This window comes from Mirounga leonina, unplaced genomic scaffold, assembly GCF_011800145.1.
Source record: "Mirounga leonina isolate KUSES-001 unplaced genomic scaffold, KU_Mleo_1.0 Mir_173, whole genome shotgun sequence".
NCBI classification, from domain to species: domain Eukaryota; kingdom Metazoa; phylum Chordata; class Mammalia; order Carnivora; family Phocidae; genus Mirounga; species Mirounga leonina.
The window spans coordinates 73,769,288-73,787,883 of record NW_023270447.1 but is presented as its reverse complement, the minus strand read 5'-3'; the positions used below and the strand labels follow the sequence as shown (position 1 = coordinate 73,787,883).

Below are 18,596 nucleotides of genomic sequence, written 5' to 3'. Positions count from 1 at the left end.
TCCTGGCGACCTGGGATCTAGCCCCGCACTGGGGCTCCCTGCTCAGTGGAGAGCCTGCCTCTCCTTCTTCTCCTCCTTGCTTGTGCGCGCTCTCTCTCAAATAAATAAATAAAATCTTAAATAAAGATGCCCAATGAGGCCAACCCAGCCAAGATCACTGCCAGCTACTTAAATTTAGGATGGCCAAAAGCATGAATACTGAAACAACAAAAACTGATTAATGTGGATGTGACAAACCTAATGGAAGAAGGGAAACCTAAAAATCCCTAAACTATGGTCTCAGCGATGGTAAACAAAATGCAGAGAAAGAGGAAAATAAGTCAAAATGCTAACTGGTAGTGGGGCACCTGGGTGGCTCAGTCAGTTAAACGTCTCAATCTTGGTTTTGGCTCAGGTCATGATCTCAAGCTCCTGGGATCACGCAGCAAGGAGTCTGCTTCTCCCCCTCTCCCCCTCCCCCCCACTCTCCTGTGCAAGCACACACTCTCTCTCTCTGTCAAATAAATAAATATTTTGAAAATAAATAAATAAATAAATGCTAACTGGTAGGATCATGGATGATTCTTATTCTCTGCTTCATACTTTTTGAATTTGGCCAATTTAAAAAACAATTTTTACAAAGAGCACTCATTATTTTCGTAATTGGAAAAAGGCAGAAATAAAAATAAATCTGAGGTAACTTTCACTCTTTATTCATTTCTGATTGTGTAATTTGTTGCAATGAGCATGTATTACTTTTGTAATTTCAAAGAGATTTTAAAAACAAATAAATCTAATGTATTAGAAAAGGGAAGTAAATTACATGCAAATACCAAAGCAAAAAAAAAAAAGATGTGATATAAGATTAAGCAAATTAAAGGAGCTATAGTTTGTTGGAAAGAATCCTGGAAATACACATCAAAAGACTTGGGTTCATACTGATATACACATCAATGTGGATGAATTCCAAAAATTTTATATAGAACAGGAGAATTCAGACACAAAAGAGCGCATATGGTAGGAGTCACGAACAGGCAAAATTAATTTGTAAGGACAGAAATCAGAACAGTGGTTGCCTCTAAGACAGTGGGGACTGACTGGGTGTGTGAGGGAACACTGTAAGGTTATGGAAATGTTCTATCTCTTGACTGGGGTGTTGGCTACACATGTGTTTACACTTGTCAAAACTCATCTGATTATATACTTGCATTTCTGTCCATTTCACAGTATGTAAACTGTACCATTAAAAAATCTGATTAGGGCACCTGGGTGGCTCAGCCAGCTAAGCAATTGCCTTGAACTCAGGTCATGATCCCAGGGTCCTGAGATCGAGTCCCACATCAGGATCCCCTGCTCTGCGGGAAGTCTGCATCTCCCTCTCCCTCTGCCTGCCACTCCCCCTGCTCGTACTCTCTCTGTCAAATAAATAACAAATAAAATCTTTTTAAAAAAATTAAATTAAATTAAAAATCTGATTAAATTTAAAAAAAGGAAAAAACCTCACTAAAAAAAATAAAGGACAGGGGCCCCTGAGTGGCTCAGTTGGTTAAGCATATGACTCTTATTTCAGCTCAGGTCATGATCTCAGAGTCCTGGGATCAAGCCCTGTTGGGGCTCTGTGCTCACTGCGGAGCCTGCTTCTCCCTCTGCCCCTCCCCCACTTTGTGTGCACTCTCTCTCTCTGCTCTCTCTCAAATAAATAAATACAATCTTTCAGGGGTGCCTGGGTGGCTCAGTTGTTAAGCGTCTGCCTTCGGCTCAGGTCATGATCTCAGGGTCCTGGGATGGAACCCCGCATTGGGCTCCCTGCTCAGCAGGAGTCGGCTTCTCCCTCTCCCAGTCCCCCAGTTGTGTTCCTGCTCTCTCTCTCTGTCAAATAAATAAATAAAATCTTTAAAAAAAATTAAAAAGGGGTGCCCGGGTGGCTCAGTCGTTAACCGCTCAGGTCACGATCCCAGGGTCCTGGGATCGAGCCCCACCATCGGGCTCCCTGCTCAGCGGGAAGCCTGCTTCTCCCTCTCCCACTCCCCCTGCTTGTGTTCCCTCTCTCGCTGTGTCTCTCCCTGTCAAATGAATAAATAAAAATCTTTTAAATAAATAAATAAATACATAAATACATAAAATCTTTCAAAAAAATTAAAAATACAGACGCCTGGGTGGCTCAGTGGGTTAAACGTCTGCCTTTGGCTCAGGTCATGATCCTGGGGTCCTGGGACCAAGTCCCGCATGGGGCTCGGGGAGCCTGCTTCTCCCTCTGCCTGCCGCTCCCCCTACTTGTATGCTTTCCCTGCTTGTGTGCACTCTCTCTGACAAATAAATAAATACATAAATACATAAAAATAATTAACTAATTAAAAAAGTAAAAATAAAGGACAGTGGGCTGGGAGCATGAGCAAAATGGGTGAAGGGGAGTGAGAGGTACAGGCTTCTAGTTATGGAATGTATAAGTCACACGGATGAAAAAAAAGAACAGAAGTCACAGGGATGAAAGGTACAACGTAGGTAATATAGTCAAAGGTATTACAATAGGCCTGTTATGATACTTGTAGTGAGCATTAAGTTATCAAATCATTACGTTGTACACTTGAAACTAATGTAATATTGTGTGTCAACTATACTTCAGATAGATGATAGATAGCTAGAGGCTGTAGAGTACAATGAAGGGGGAAAAAAGACAGTGTTCAACTCAAATCTGCAATTATTAGTTGAGTGACTCTAAGGAAGTTACTTAACCTCTCCGAGCTTGTTTACCTATAAAATGTAGCTACTAACATAATATAACTTATCTCAAGTGCTGGGGAGTGACTATAATGGCATATGCCAAAGCGGGAGGACTGTGGTTTGCGATTTTTCACTGCAAATGAATGCTAAAGAGTTTTAAAAGTAAAAAGGGGCAAAGTTGTTCTTCTACTTTTCACAATTCCACAAATGACTTTGGTATCAGGAATACTATTCTTTAAAGACTATCAATATTCTACAAAGGGAAATTTAGAGTTCCCAATTGTGAATGGCAAGGAACATCAATGGGCATGGCCTAAGACCTCCTTCTACACAGTTAAACACAATTTCTCAAGATATGATTTAAGAGAAAGGTTTTTAGGGCACCTGGGTGGCTCAGTTGGTTAAGTGTCTGCCTTTGGCTCAGGTCATGATTCCAGAGTCTTGGGATCAAGTCCCATCGGGCTCCTCAGCGGGGAGTCTGCTTCTCCCTCTGCCCCTCCTCCCGCTTGTGCTCACTCTCTCTCAAAAATAAATAAATAAATATTTTTTTAAAAAGAGAAAGCTTTTTTAAATTTTTTGTTTATTTTTAAAGATTGTATTTATTTATCTGACAGTAAAGAGCACAAGCAGGGGGAATGGCAGGCAGAGGGAGAGAGAAGCAGGCTCCCCAATGAGCAGGGAGCCCGATGTGGGACTCGATCCCAGGACCCCAGGATCATGACCCGAGCCGAAGGCAGTTGCTTAACCAACTGAGCCACCCAGGAGCCCAAGAGAAAGCTTTTTAGACTGCTTTTTAATACTCAGGGGAGAAGAAGGTCTCACTTTTGAATATTTGAGAGTAAAAGAATTGTTATTTTACTATGTCAATTACATAATTTAAGTATCACTGTAAGCCACATCATATGTATGTGTTTATATATGTATGTGTGCATATACACACACATATTCACTCAAATTGGAACTAAGCTGAACCACTGCTTCTTTTCAAAAGGGCTTCTATATTCTAAAAATAAGAACCATACTTCTATTCAACTGGAATTAATCTTAAAACTAAGAGAGTATGCCTCAGACTCCCATATTTTACCAGAAAAGAAAAACAGCTTGAAAAGTAATATTACAGGCAAAGTTTAATAGCCTCTCCCATCAATCTCAAATTATTTTTCTTTATTGGTGTGTAGAAATCATGAAGAGCAAATTTTTCTGAGATATTTCTATATCTGAACATTATTTCCTCTGCAAGCATTCAACAATTCTTGTTTCTATTCTTCTCTTTTCTAATTCAATTCTGTTTGGTTTCTAAGTTAAGAAGTGTGTTTCATTTGCATAAATGGTAACTATTCTGAGATACCATTCATAACTATACATTTGAATTCTCCAGAGTACCATTCACAACTTCAAATGGAACAGGAAAAAACGCATTCAACATCACTTTAATGGTGACTAAGACATGAATGATTATGTTATATTGTGGAGGATTGGTCAAAGGAGAGTAAAGTCCCCAAATGTTACTACTAACTTGTAATCACTTTATGAATGCCCCAAGGGACCAAGAACCATTGCCTTGACCGATATACCTATGACAAAAAAATACTGAGCTCAGAAAAAATGCCCATTAGCTTAACATAATTTTTTTAATTTTTTTTTTTTGCGAGAGAGAGAATGAGAGAGAGCACGAGAGGGAGGAGGGTCAGAGGGAGAAGCAGACTCCCTGCTGAGCAGGGAACCCGATGTGGGACTCGATCCCGGGACTCCAGGATCATGACGTGAGCCGAAGGCAGTCGCTTAACCAACTGAGCCACCCAGGCGCCCAACATAATTTTTTTTAGAGTTATAAAGTATCTATGTAGGGCCATCAAAAATTATCGAAGAAGAATCCTGACAAGTCCTGGCAAGTCTTCTATAAAACCAATGCTGATTTTTCTCTAGGTGTTAAACTTTCCAGCTGTGAGCTTTTCTGAGAAAATCTTTTATGCAAGGTAGTAATAGTCTAGTTCTTTACTCCACTAATCAGCAGTAAAAACTAAATTTACATAGATCTGTATAAATAATTCAGCTATCTATCTGTACTGCTCTAATATATTTATAATTTTTATTAAGATTTTATTTATTTATTTGACAGAAAGAGGGAGACATCAAGAGGGAACACAAGCAGAGGGAGTGGGAGAGGGAGATTCCCACTGAGCAGGGAGCCCGATACGGGGCTTGATCCCAGAACCCTGGGATCACAACCCAAGCCAAAGGCAGATGCTTAACAACTAAGCCACCCATGCTCCCCTGCTCTAACATATTTAAACCAAATAAAATAAAATTTAAACAGAAAATGAAAATAATGGGGCTATTTTAAGGCTGTCACTTCCTGGTTTCCCTCATTTTTCTTTTTTTTTTTAAGATTTTATTTATTTATTTGAGAGAGAGTGAGTGAGCTACCTAGGTGCCTCTAAAGATTTTATTTATTTGTTTTGTTTTTTTTTTAAAGATTTTATTTATTATTTGACAGAGAGAATGAGAGAGAGAGAGCACATGAGAGGGGGGAGGATCAGAGGGAGAAGCAGACTCCCCGCGGAGCAGGGAGCCCGATGCGGGACTCGATCCTGGGACTCCGGGATCATGACCTGAGCCGAAGGCAGTCGCTCAACCGACTGAGCCACCCAGGCGCCCAAGATTTTATTTATTTGTTTGTCAGAGAGAAAGAGAGATAGAGAGAGCACAAGCAGGGGGAGCAGCAGGCAAAGGGAGAAGAAGCAGGCTTCCCGCTGAGCAAGGAGCCCCATGAGGATGCTGGACTCAATCCCAGGACCCTGGGATCACGACCTGAGCCAAAGGCAGACGCTTAACTGACTGAGCCACCCAGGCATACCCTCATTTTTCTTTCTTATCCAAAAGTCATAAACAAGAGATTGTATAACTAGAAAGAAGGAATAAAAGGAGAGTGCATACCTAAGAACATCTACATTTACTTCCCTCTATGATTCTACCACCCCTATCTTCCATATAGTTCTCAACAGGGGGAAACTGTGCCCCCTGGGAGATGTTTCACAGTATCTGGAGACATTTTTGGTTGTCAGAGCTACTGAGAAGAGGGTACTAATAGGTAGTGAGTAAAGACCAGAGATGCTGCTAAACATCCCACAACGCACAAGACAGCCCTCCATAATAACAGATTATCCCGCCAAAATGTCAATAGTGTCAAGGTTGGGAAACCCTACCCCAAGGCCTAAGAAAGACCTACCTCTCAGAAGACACTCAATAAATGTTTGCTGATCTGAACTGTAAAGCCATGAATTGGAAGAAAAGCAAAACCTACAAGAATGAAGTAGAAGACAGAGGTCATGGTTTAAGCATTATTAGCATCTACTAAGCCTTTATCATGTGTTGAGCACCAGTCATAACAAAAATGAACAATTCAGTTCTGCTCGTAAGGAGCTCATGGTCAGGCAGGGAGAAGAATTTTGCAATTTGTCTAATATCAGATTTGACAATCTGATAAATATTTTAACAAAGGAGAAAACAGGGGCGCCTGGGTGGCTCAGTCGGTTAAATGTCTGCCTTTGACTCAGGTCACGATCCAGGATCCTGGGATCAAGCCTGGAGGGAGTCGGAGTCAGGCTCCCTGCTCAGTGGGGAGTCTGCTTCTCCCTCTTGCGCCCCCTCCCCCCCCGCTCAAGCTCGGTCTCTCAAATAAATAAAATCTTAAAAAAAAAAGAGAGAGAGAGAGAGAAAACATACAAAGGAGTCACTCAATTTTTCCTGGGAAGGCTTCATGGAAGAGATGACATCTTAGCTCAGTTCAGAAGGAGTAGGAAGTGTCTTATTTCATAGCTTATAAGCCTCTTTCCAAAACAAAGAACCATTCATTTCTTCAGTCAACAAAAAGTTACAGAACACCAATTATGTTCCATACATTGTGTTGTGTGTTGGAGACCCAGTCAAACTAAACCTTCCATTTTATCCCTTGGCATCACTGGTGCCCAGCAGCCCCCCTCTCTCTCCCAAATATCAAACAATTATTACATTTTGTACCTATTCCCAATTTAGCAACTGTCACCCTAATCAGTCTTACTAAGTAAAACCACTACCCCAGAAATAAAACTTACAGTTGCCTGTAGACACAGACTCTGTCTAATCCTGCCTAAGTCACAAAATCATGGCAGAGTAACTAACTAGCAATGAACTGCCTATGGGTCCAGATCTGCCAACTGTGTTGGTATCTGGGAAAGCCCTTTTGCTGGGGGCGCTTGGGTAGCTCAGTTGGTTAAATATCCGACTACTGATTTCAGCTCAGGTCATGGTATCAGGGTTGTGAGATCAAGCCCTGCACTGGGCTCTCCACTGGGCATGGAGCCTGCTTAAGATTCTCTCTCTCTCCCTCTGCCCCTTCCCGCCCCCACCATCTCTTAAAAAAAAAAAGAAAGAAAGAAAAAAGCTATTTACTTTGTGAAAAACTCTGGGTCCTCTTCCACCCTACCCAACGCATGCCAGGACCAGCAGCAAAGTAACCAATATATAGGGGCACCTGGGTGGTTCAGTTGGTTAAAGCGTCTGAGTCTCGGTTTTGGCTCAGGTCACGATCTCAGGGCTGTGGGATCAAGCCCTGTGTGCCAGGCTCCACACTCAGTGTGGGGTCTGCTTGTTTCTCTCCCTCTGCTCCTTCCCCTCCCCCACTCTCTCTCTAAAATAATAAAATCTAAAAAGAAAAAAGTAACCAATGTATATTTATTGAGCACCTACAATACGCTTATGTCTATGGTTCTCAACCTGAGCTGTGTACTGACATCAGAGCTCCCAACCCAGATATGAATTTTTTTTTTAATTTTATTTATTTATTTGACAGAGAGAGACACAGCGAGAGAGGGAACACAAGCAGGGGGAGAGGGAGAAGCAGGCTTCCCACAGAGCTGGGAGCCCGATCCCAGGCCCCTGGGATCATGACCTGAGCTGAAGGCAGACGCTTAACGACTGAGCCACCAAGGCGCCCCCAGATATGAGTATGTCTTAAGGGTAAATTCTAATGCAAGACAAGTTTGATGCATTACAGAATACAAAAGAAGTACAAGACACAGTTCCTGTCTTGAAGAGCTTATCCACAGTCACAACAGAGTACCTTGGAAAAGGATGTTAGTCCACCAATTGTAGTTCTTTTGCAATTCTATCAGTGCTTATAAAATAGAAGAAACTGGGGTAGTCTGGATAAGAATTGCTCCTATTGCCTAGTCCAGTCGTACACCGAATCCACCTGCAACTCCTGATATGCTGTTCTATACCCTTTCTATCTCCCAGACAGTAAAAGTACCATTCGCAGGAACCATGGAGACACCCCAAGTAGGAGGATGAATTTGAGGCCCACAAATCAGGAGGTTACGGGGTATCCTGAAGGCCAGAATCTTTCAAATTCATGCTGTCATGAGGCTTCTTTTTTTTAAAAGATTTTTATTTACTTATTTGTCAGAGAGAGAGAGTGAGCGAGCACAAGCAGAGGGAGGGGCAGAGGGAGAAGCAGGCTCCCCCCTGAGCAAGGAGCCCAATGTGGGACTCGATCCCAGGACCCTGGGATCATGACCCAAGCTGAAGGCAGACGCTCAACCGAGGTTTCCCATGGGGCCTCTTTTAAAGAGAAGAAGTAATTCTTTCACCTCCAACACCACCAGTCTACCTCACTCTATAGCTGAACTGCCCAAGAAGAGTAAAGAATAGAGTTTTTTTTTAATTTACTCCTAGAGGACCTGGCCATTTAAAGAAATCACCCAAATTCATAAGGCTGGTAAATGCAAATTTCTCATATAGCATACACTTAAAATAAAAATACTCTAAATTAAATATATTTTATTAAACTCCTTACCAAGATACTCAAACTGTGGAAGCTTCAAAAATTAGAAATAAAAAATATTGTTAAGTAAACTCTACCCCCAAAGTGGGGCTTGAACTCACACTCTCAAGATCAAGCATCACATGCTCTACTGACTGAGCCAGCTAGACATCCCAAAATTAAAAACTTTTCAGTCGGTAGAGGATGCAACTCTTGATCTTGGGGTTGTGAATTCAAGCTCCACACTGGGCACAGAGCTTACTTTAAAAAATAAAATAAAATAAAAAATTATTTTTTCAACCTAAATCCTATCCAGCAGTGATGACCTCATACTAAAGACCACCCTGAAGAGAGAATGAGCTTTAAATTCTGCAAACATAAATCTACAGATCCTCACCTGATTAGTCTTTCTCTGAATTATACAGAAAAAGGTATAATTCTTTTTTTTTTTAAGATTTTATTTACTTATTTGACAGAGAGAGACACAGAGAGAGAGGGAACACAAGCAGGGGGAGTGGGAGAGGGAGAAGCAGGCTTCCCGCCGAGCAGGGAGCCCGATGGGGGGCTCAATCCCAGGACCCGGGGATCATGACCCAAGCCGAAGGCAGAGGCTTAACGACTGAGCCACCCAGGCGCCCCAAAGGTATAATTCTCTTAACTGTTACACAAAAACCGGTGAGCACAAGACCCTATAAATTACTTTTTTAAAAAGAGGTGTAGGGGAAAAAAAATAATAAAAATACATTAAAATTAAAAAGAAGGTTAGGGTGCCATTCAAAGATCTAAAAAAGGGAACAAGGAGGGTATTAAAAGATAAATTTGAGGGGCGCCTGGGTGGCTCAGTTGTTAGGTGTCTGCCTTCGGCTCAGGTCATGATCCCAGGGTTCTGGGATGGAGCCCCGCACTGGGCTTCCTGTTCAGCGGGAAGCCTGCTTCTCCTCTCCCCCTGCTTGTGTTCCCTCTCTCTGTGAAATAAATAAATAAAATCTTTAAAAAAAAAAAAAAAGTAAATTTGGGTACTTAAGGAAAAATGTACATTGGCACGTATTAATTATAATAAGACAATTACATGAAAGAAGCACATGAACAAAAACTGTCTTCCATGTACTACTGTTTTTAGGACCCACAGCTTTGAAATTAGTTTGGCTTACAATATTTTTCCTTGTAATTGTCCTTGTCATCATATAACTTTTATCCAAACTTATATTGACCCATAATTTTTACCCATTTATCCACAATCCCTTAACTTCAATTCCAAAATCTAAAAGGCTGTAAAAATAAGTTTTTCATTATTCATTTGGTAGCAAAACCCAACATGAAATGACATGAGGCTATTTATAGTATTTATTTATACCAGTTGGAATGAACATTTACTACAGAAATGGTAATGTGTTTGATTACAAGGTGCTGCCCCTCACCTCTCTGGGATGTTACGTAACACACAGTACATGTACCATATTCCTTTTCTAAAATCCCAAAAGTTCTATATTCAAAAAACATATGGTCCCAAGAACTGATGTGGTGTGGTTGTTGTTTTTGGGTTTTTTTTGGCCCCAAGGTACTATGGACTGGTATGCTAATTAAGTCTGTCTTATACAGAAAATATAACTAATATAGAGAATGAAGGTAGATCTTCAGATAAAATAAATTCGATGCCTTAACAACTATTCACACATACACAATCCTGTAAAACGAAGCATTAAAAAGACTTTTAACAAATGTCAAAACTCAAACACACCCTTATGTGTTTTTTCAAGTGACGGCGGTATCTGCATCATCCAGTATCTAGATCAATTCTTCTTAGGTTGAAATTCACTAATTTAAATCACAGTTAAGACAGGCCAAAGACTGCAACTGGCAATTTAAGTTGAGAAAAAGAATCATCCACTGGTAAACAACAAACTCAGTAAAATGTTCTGACTTTTAAGAAATTTATCTCAGAGGGTTGCATATCTAAAATTATCATTCTAGGGACGCCTGGGTGGCTCAGTCGGTAAGCCTCTGCCTTCGGCTCAGGTCATGATCTCAGGGTCCTGGAGTGGAGTCCCGAGTCCTGAATCAGGCTCCTTGCTCAGCAGGGAGCCTGCTGCTCCCTCTGCTTGTGCTCTATCTTAAATAAATAAAAATTAAAAATAAATAAAAAATAAAGGTATCATTCTAGAATACAATTTCTCAACTTTGAACAAATTACAATTGACTTTTTCTGTGAAAGCGGGACAGGGACAGCAACAGGAACAGCTCTTAAAGATAGCTGACGTGGAAGAAGAGTTTCACAGTTCTTTCCTTCCTTCCTCCTTCAGTTGCTGCTTTTCTGGTTTTAGAATTTCAAACAAAGAAATACATATTGGCTCCACTGCTAAGAAACGCCCTCTTTCTCAGCAACTTCCTCTTCCCAATTTTCTTCCCTACCATTGACATATGGGAACAATACACTGCCGGTCCTACCATTTTGATTAACCAAAAGCTGAGGCTTGGAAAAATTAAGGGCTACAATTTATCGTATCCAACTACTAGTCTCTGACTCCAGGTCCACAATCTTCACTCATCTACAAGTCAGATAACAGGGAACACAAAGAAAAGAAGGAACATTACACTTCATCAGAGGCAGGATACTGAAACTTTCGTTCCAGGAATCCAAAGAAATTTGAACAAGTGGGAAATTTCTCTCGTCCCAAGAAAATTTAGCCTTCTTAGGGAAGAGAAAAGGTAACTGGCCTGGCACCTCTGAACTAAGAGTCAAGTCACCAACAGTTGGTGAACTTCTACAAGTCACCCAGTCAGGATTCAAACTGAGTTCTTTGAGGTTCTGACATACTTCAAAGTAACTTTTACAATTTACAAATGGTCCTTTCCAAGTCACAGACTGAAGAAAGGGAATGCACTTATAATTAGCCATCCAGAGATCAAGGTCCAGCCTGTCTCCATGCCAGAGGTCAATTCAAGTGTCTGGGACCAGACCCCTCCCCCCATTTGTGACAAAGCAAACTTCTTTTAAGTCGACAATGACTTCCCCCCTGTCTGGTGATTCTCAAAGGAAACCACGTTATGGTTGATAAGTGCTGTACCTCACTGTGTGACCGTGGACAAGTTACTTAATTTCTCTGAAACTCAGTTTCCCTATGTGTAAATTCTCAACAGCAGCTGTAAAAATTAAGTAAAAACATAAGCCTAAACAAGGGCTGGTACATAGTAGGAGCACCATAAATGCTCCCCCTCCTACTCCTAACCCTCCTGAATTCTTTCGGGCCTAAATTTCAATCACTGCCCCAAGAGGTTCCAAGGATGCTTTCCTCTCCTCTGATGCTATGGAGCACCAGTGTATAAAACTTTGCCATCTCAGAGGCTCTAGGATCCTGGAGGACCGAGACACCTGGGATCCATCCAGCCTTCATGCAAGAGCCCCTTTAGCCAACTCTCCTCCTTACCCTGCAGAACCATCCTGTACATATACATACATACATACATACACACACACACACACACGTACGTGCACACAGTCCTCTCCGCCACTCCTCAACTTAGCAGGCCAGGGATCTCAAAGAGCACTACAATTCCTTCGTGGCCCAGAGATGGAAACTGAAGCTCCGCCTGGAGAAGAACCTGCCCAAGATCTCCAAGAATATCTGAGATCCAACTCATGTACAACTGCCTGCAAAGCCTTCGTTTTACAAAGAGGGAAACTGAGGCCCAGAGAGGGAAGTGACTTGCCCAAGGTCACACAGCGAGTGAGTGGCAGCGCCAGGTCAGGCTGGGGGCACTTTCGCAGCCTCACAGATTCGCCGGCCCCTCCAAGTCTCCGAGGGGATCTCCAGGACACCTCCTCCCTGGGGAGGCGAGTGTAGAGTTCTAGGCCACCCCGCGCTGACCGCTCGACCGGGCACTCCCCATCCGCGGCAGGAGGCGCGCCACCCACTCCCCCGGGACCCCGCGAGGCTCGGGGCAGGGGGTGGGGGGTGGCGGCGCGGCCGGGCCGGCGCCTCACGGTGGGGCCCGCCCGCGGGGACTTGTTGCTCACCTGGTCTCGCGCGGTCGCCCTCAGCGACAGATGGGCCGGCCAGCCGCCCTTCCCCGCACGGGGTCTGTTCCCGCGGGCCGCCTCCGGGGATGCCACACAGTCAGACCCCCCTCAGCGCGCTACGCCCCCAGCCGCGTTCACCCGGCCCGCGTCCGCCATTACGCCATTCCCCTCCCTGGGACGCAGCCACACCCCGCCAACGGCCCTGATTGGCTCTCTGCCCCACCCTCCTGGGGCTTTCGGGCATCCCATTGGCCTGAGTGGAGTGCCAGTTAAATAGCTACGCAAAAGACGTACTCAAGGATACCGACTGGGGAGCTCCACCCGAGCTACTTCCGCAATCGGAGTAAACAGCGGGAGGGCAAACCAAGTGAAGTGGGGGTGGAGATTAAACTGAGTCAACTCCTAAATTCAAGGTAGGAAAATCCCACCTAAGAAAGCGTAAAACCTCGTACAAAGTGTATTGAAAGATGGATTCTTCTTGTTAGAGTTCAAAGAACCAGGATTTTTGGTGGAAGGAAGGGGCCAAAACCATGAACTTTCTCTGGACACCCCTCAAGTTGCAGATAGTTTTGCCTCTCCTCTCGGGGTCTCGGGCCCGACCGAAAGTAGGGTGGGGAGAGTGAGTCATAGGCTCCAGTGAGCCGCTGAATGGGTCTTCCGGGGCGAGGTCTGGGGTCCTGGGACTGGGAGCTGGTTCTGACAGGCAAGGGTCAGGTGAGCCGAGACCGTGGTCAGCCGCCGCCTCATTCTGCGACCTCAGACGACTTCCTGAACTTATCTGGGTCTCAGTTTTGTCCTTCTGCAAAATAGGAGCAGTCATGTCTGCCTCATGTCCGGGCGCGTTTGTTGAGGCTGCACGCCTGAGTTGGGTATATGTGCGTCTTGTTGATTATAAAAGGCTGCAGCTGGATACCATATGACAGATTCACAAGTTAGCGAAAATCCCCTCATTTAGTTCTCTAGATCAACTCTGTAAGGCGGATATTGTCCTCGTTTTGCAGGAGAGAAAATGGAAAACTCCAGGACTTACCCTGGGTCACCCAGGGAATTTGAAACAACCCTAGGACTCAAACTTGTACCTTTTGTCTTCCATTTCTGTATTTCTCCTTTCAGGCCTGGTGTCCCCTGAGAAAGACGTTCCTCCACCAACCCTTTAGCATTCCAGGGAGTGTCTCGAGAGTGCCAGGCCAGTTCCCCTCCTTCTGGTCACCATAGGCCCCAGATGTTTCTAGGGCCCTAGGAATCAGGAGGTGAGTAGAGGATGACAGGTGGTCAGCAACCCAGACAGAATCCCAAACAAGGACAGAGAGGGGCAGTGACACCATTGTGGGCCCTCAGCAGGGCAGCCTCCATGCCAAGACTTAAATCCAGGTCTGTCTGCTCTCAGAACAGGGCTCTTTTCATTGCAGGATTGTTTTTCCCAGAAGGGCTGCCTTGGCTGTAATTCCTAGTCCTTTTCCTTCTCTGGAAAGGAAGGAGGCCAAGAGGGGAGCGGGAGGCGGAGCAGCAGAAAAGACTTCAGAAGGGCAGAGACCACCAAGTGCGTGGTGCTGAAAGAGCCTCAGTGCTGGCTGAGTCCGTGACCTCCAGGCTCAAACTGGGACGTGTGGTCTGACAACCAGTGACTATTTAAATCGTGACTGTGGCCATTGGGTGCTGGGAGGCAGCAGGTGCTGTGCAGAAGTCAGTGGCTTTGGGTCAGCCTGACCTGAAATTGAATCCAACCTCCACCACTTTCTAGCTCTCTGAGCCTCACCTATGTCTTCTCTAAAATGGGGACAGGGGCTCCTGGGTGGCTCAGTCATTAAGCGTCTGCCTTCAGCTCAGGTCATGATCCCCGGGTCCTGGGATCAAGCTCCCATCCAGCTCCTTGCTCAGCGGAGAGGTTGCCTCTCCCTCTGCCTGAGGCTCCCCCTGCTTGTGCTCTCTCTCTCTCTGTCAAATAAATAAAATCTTAAGATATATATACATCCACATCAGTGCTAAAAAAATAAAAATTAAAAAATTAAAAATAGGAGCACCTGTGTGGCTCAGTCGTTAAGCGTCTGCCTTCAGCTCAGGTCATGATCCCAGAGTCCTGGGATAGAGCCCCGCATCGGGCTCCCTGCACAGTGGGAAGCCTGCTTCTCCCTCTCCTACTCCCTCTGCTTGTGTCCCCTCTCTCTCTCTGTCTCTGTCAAATAAATAAATAAATAAAATCTTTTTTAAAAATTTAAAAATAAAATGGGGACAACAGGGCAGCTGGGAGGATTCAATGAGTTAATTGTGGAATTAATGAGTCATGTGTGTAAAGTACCTGGTAGCTATCTATTCATTCATGGATTCATCTATTCAATAAAAAATTATTAAGCACCAGGGCACCTGGCTGGCTCAGTCAGTAGAACATACGACTCGATCTCAGAGTCAGTGAGTTCAAAACCCATGTTGGGTGTAGGGTTTACTTAAAAAAAAAAAAAAAAAATTAAGCACTGACTATGGATAGGCAGGCTGCCAGTGGTGCAGTACAATGGTGGGCAAAACAGACCCTCATGGAGCTTAGAGTTTAGCGAGGAAGTAAGTCATAAAACAAATAACCAGACAAAATAGAGTTAGAAACTATGATAGCGAACAAGAAGGCAAAGTACAAGGTGTTTATTATGAGAGTGAATGTCAGGATGGGGTGCGGCCAGAGGAGGCTCCCTGAAGAGGTGATATCTCAGGGTGAGTTGGTGAATGGGGGTTAACTAGGCAACAGGTGTTTGGAAGAAATGTTGCAGGCCAAGAGAAAGGGTGTGGAAGGCATTCAGGCCAATTGGGATAAGTGGCAATGGGGAGGGAGGGCAGAGCTCATGCGGGGGTGCCTAAACAAATGAGGTGTTAACAGGGGAGGGAACCTGGCTTTGAAAGTGAGGCTCATTTCCAAGGGTCTGTGTACTTTTCTGGTAGGCCCTGAATGCAAGCTTTGAGGCCAACCCAGGGTTTGAATCCTCACTCTGCCATCTCACCTCAGACTGTTGTGACCTTGACCCGTCACCACACCTCTCTATGCCTCATCTCCTTTTCTAAGAAATGGGGATAATGATAAAGTGTCATAGGGTGAGGGTGAGGATTCAATGTGGAACATGTCTAAAGTGTTCTGGCACATGGAAGGCACTCCATAAAAGGTGCTCGGTCTTCCCAGCATGGAGGGAGGTGAGCCTGAGGCAGCAGATCCATCAGATAAGTTTGGGAGAGAGCTGATGCGAGCGTCTGTACACTGGGCAAGTTGTCATCTGACCTTAATTGTTTTGGACGACTTTGAAGCCAGGCAAGCCTGGATTCAGATCACAGCTATAGCACTTCTAGCAGTGTGACCTTGAGCAAGTGACTTCACCTCTCTTAGCCTCAGTTTCCTTATCCGTAAAATGGGAATCATAATTGTTTTTATCTCCCAGAACTGTGAAAGTTAAATGAGATAATAGATGCAAAGCACTTAGCACGGGTGATTGGCACATAGTAAGCAGCTGTTGAATGTTAACTTTAATAGTATTGTCATTGACTCTAACAGTAACTTTACTAGTAATTTAATAATAATTATTATTGTCGATATACGCATTACCACCTGTCCTAGGTACGACTCTGGAGCTTTGCTTGAAGGTTGTCTGGCAACAGGAGCCATAGTTTCTCCTTTTACGGACATCGACAAGATGCTTTCTGAGGGGATGGTGCCGAACACTTTAATAGTGATATTAATAAGCGCTAACACTGAGCATTTCCTATGTGTCAAACACATGCTAAGTGCTGTCCATACATTAACTCATAAATCCTCCGAGTAGTCCTATGAGTGAGGTCCTGTCATTACCATCATTTTACAAATGAGACAAAGGAAGCACGAAGAGGTTAAATGACTTGCCTAAGGCCACCCAGTCAGCAAGCAGCACAGCTGGAATTCGAACCCAGCCTCTGAGCACGAGTGGACTTAATGCTCTTGAGGGTAAGCCCTCCCTCTTCTACCCAAGCAGTCAGAGTTATCACCTGGTGGGATGAAATTATCCACTGCCAGTAGCCGAGTCCCAGGCTCTGAAGACCAAACCCGTCTCTTTCCCACCAATTCTGAAAAGTAACCCTTGCCTGTTTGTTCCCTGCCCTAAGGGGCAGATTAGAGCAGGGAACAGACCCTCTTCCTCTGCAAGGGAAAGGAAAAAGACATTTAGAGTCACCAGAACTGGGTTTGAGTCCCAACAGTCTTGGCCAAGTCACACCCCCCCGTCTGAGCCTCAGTTTCCTTATCTATGAAATAGGGATGATAGCAGCTCTGCCTACAGGGCTGTTGTGAGGAGCCGAAAAAATAAGGCCTGCATAAACTATGAAGTGCTGTCAGCACAGGAGGGCCTCTCATTGTTGCCATGGGGATGGCAAACACCCTGGGGAAAGCAGCCTGAACCAGTATAGCCGGCAAAATTGCCATCTGCAGAAAAAGTCTTGGGTTTGAGTCCAGGATCTGCCTGTTACCCTCTGTGTGACCTTAAGCAAGTTATAAAACCTGGCTGAGCCTCAGTTTTCTCCTCTATAAAATGGAGTGAATAATACTGATCTTGAGCTGGGGAGAAAAACACATTGAGGGAATGCATAAAAAGCCATGAACCAATTCCCGGTACAGAGTTGGCAGAGCCCAGTGTGTTAAGGGATTCTAGGGGAAGAAACAAAGCACAGGGACCATGAAGAATCACAGTGACCCCTCTTCACCAGCCCTGGTTGAGGGGAAGAGGATGGAGACCACTGTGTTCAGAGCCCAGAATAGTCTGCAGCCACTACCCTACCTCTAGCATCCTCAGCTCTTGCTGGGTCCACTGCGTATCTCTCTCTCTCTCTCTCTCTCTCTCCCTCCCTCCCTCTCGTCAAACAAGTTCTTCTCCACTGAGCAATCCCAGGGGGCCCTGAACCTCAGTTCCAGCCAAGCTCGCAGGCTTTCCCCGCCTCCACATCCTTAATCCACAGCCTTTGCATTTGCCATTCCTTCCACCTGGAATGCTCTCTCCTCCCGGAGCGCCTGTGATGGGGAAAGGGGGGTGCCGGAGGGAAAGGATCTGGAATGATGCTCCCCTACCTCCTCACTCCCCTCCCCTGCATCTCCCACGCTGCATGCCTGACCTCCCCCCTCCCAGCGTGGGGGGATGAGGCAGCATCAGGAGGGGGAGGACAAGGGGGAGCACTCCGTGAAGGGCCCTCTATGGGGTTTTTCACCTGCTCAGAAGAGGGAGACAGAAATGAAAGCTCTAGAAAAACGCCTGCCGCTCTGCTCCGGAGGCCCCATCTCCGGAAAGCCTCCCTGCCTTCCCACTGGGGCATCTTCTCTTCCTCCCCCTCATCCTGCAGGCAGGTGCTACAGTCAAGGAACATGGGTGGGCGGCAGGCCAGAGAGACGTGGGTTCAAATCCCATTCCTGTCCCCTATCCAGTGAATGGCATTAGCAAGAACCTTTGGCCCCCACACACCTCATTTCTTGGTAAAAGGACACAACAGCCCTGCCTCTCAGGCTGCTGTGAGGGCTAAGTGGGGTGCCAGATGGAAGTGCCTGGCACACCCAAGGTGCTTGGCGATGGAGCAAACACAAGCGCCCGTGCGTGCCCAACACAGCTCTCAGCACCTTGCAGATATTAGCCCATTGAGTTCCCGGTAAGGTGGGTACCTTTACTCTCCCCTTTTGACAAATGAGGAAACTGAGGCACAGAGCGATGATATACCTTGTCCAAGGTCACACAACCAGTAAGAGGCAGAGCTTCATCTCCATTCTTACCCACCATACTACGCTGTGCTCAGTACTAGTTGTCAGGAGTATTGTTGCTGTGATTTGTTTTTATGTGCACTGACTCTATGCCCCCAGTGAGTACATGTTATTCTTCTCCCACATGCAAAATCTTGCCTGAATTTTCCCTCCTTTGTGACATCTTCCAGGCTGTTCATTTAAAGACCATATACTGCTCTCTCCTCTGGCCAGGCCAATGCAGGGCACTACATCCACTGAGTCTCTGTTTTTCAGCAGCTCCCAATCTGGTGAGGGAGAAAATACATACATAAAAAAAATTTTAAGGTTTTTAAAAATTTATTTATTTGAGA

The 18,596-nt window shown here is 44.9% G+C and overlaps 1 protein-coding gene across 1 annotated transcript in view; it reads right to left on the bottom strand.

Annotated features, from left to right (window-relative positions):
* Positions 1–12,719, bottom strand: part of WASF2 (WASP family member 2) — a 75,474-nt gene extending 62,755 nt beyond the window's left edge. Inside the window, exon 1 of the mRNA XM_035019374.1 lies at positions 12,519–12,719. The gene's annotated coding sequence lies outside the window, so the exon portion shown is untranslated. The remainder of the gene's footprint in view (positions 1–12,518) is intronic.
* Positions 12,720–18,596: the final 5,877 nt, after the last annotated feature.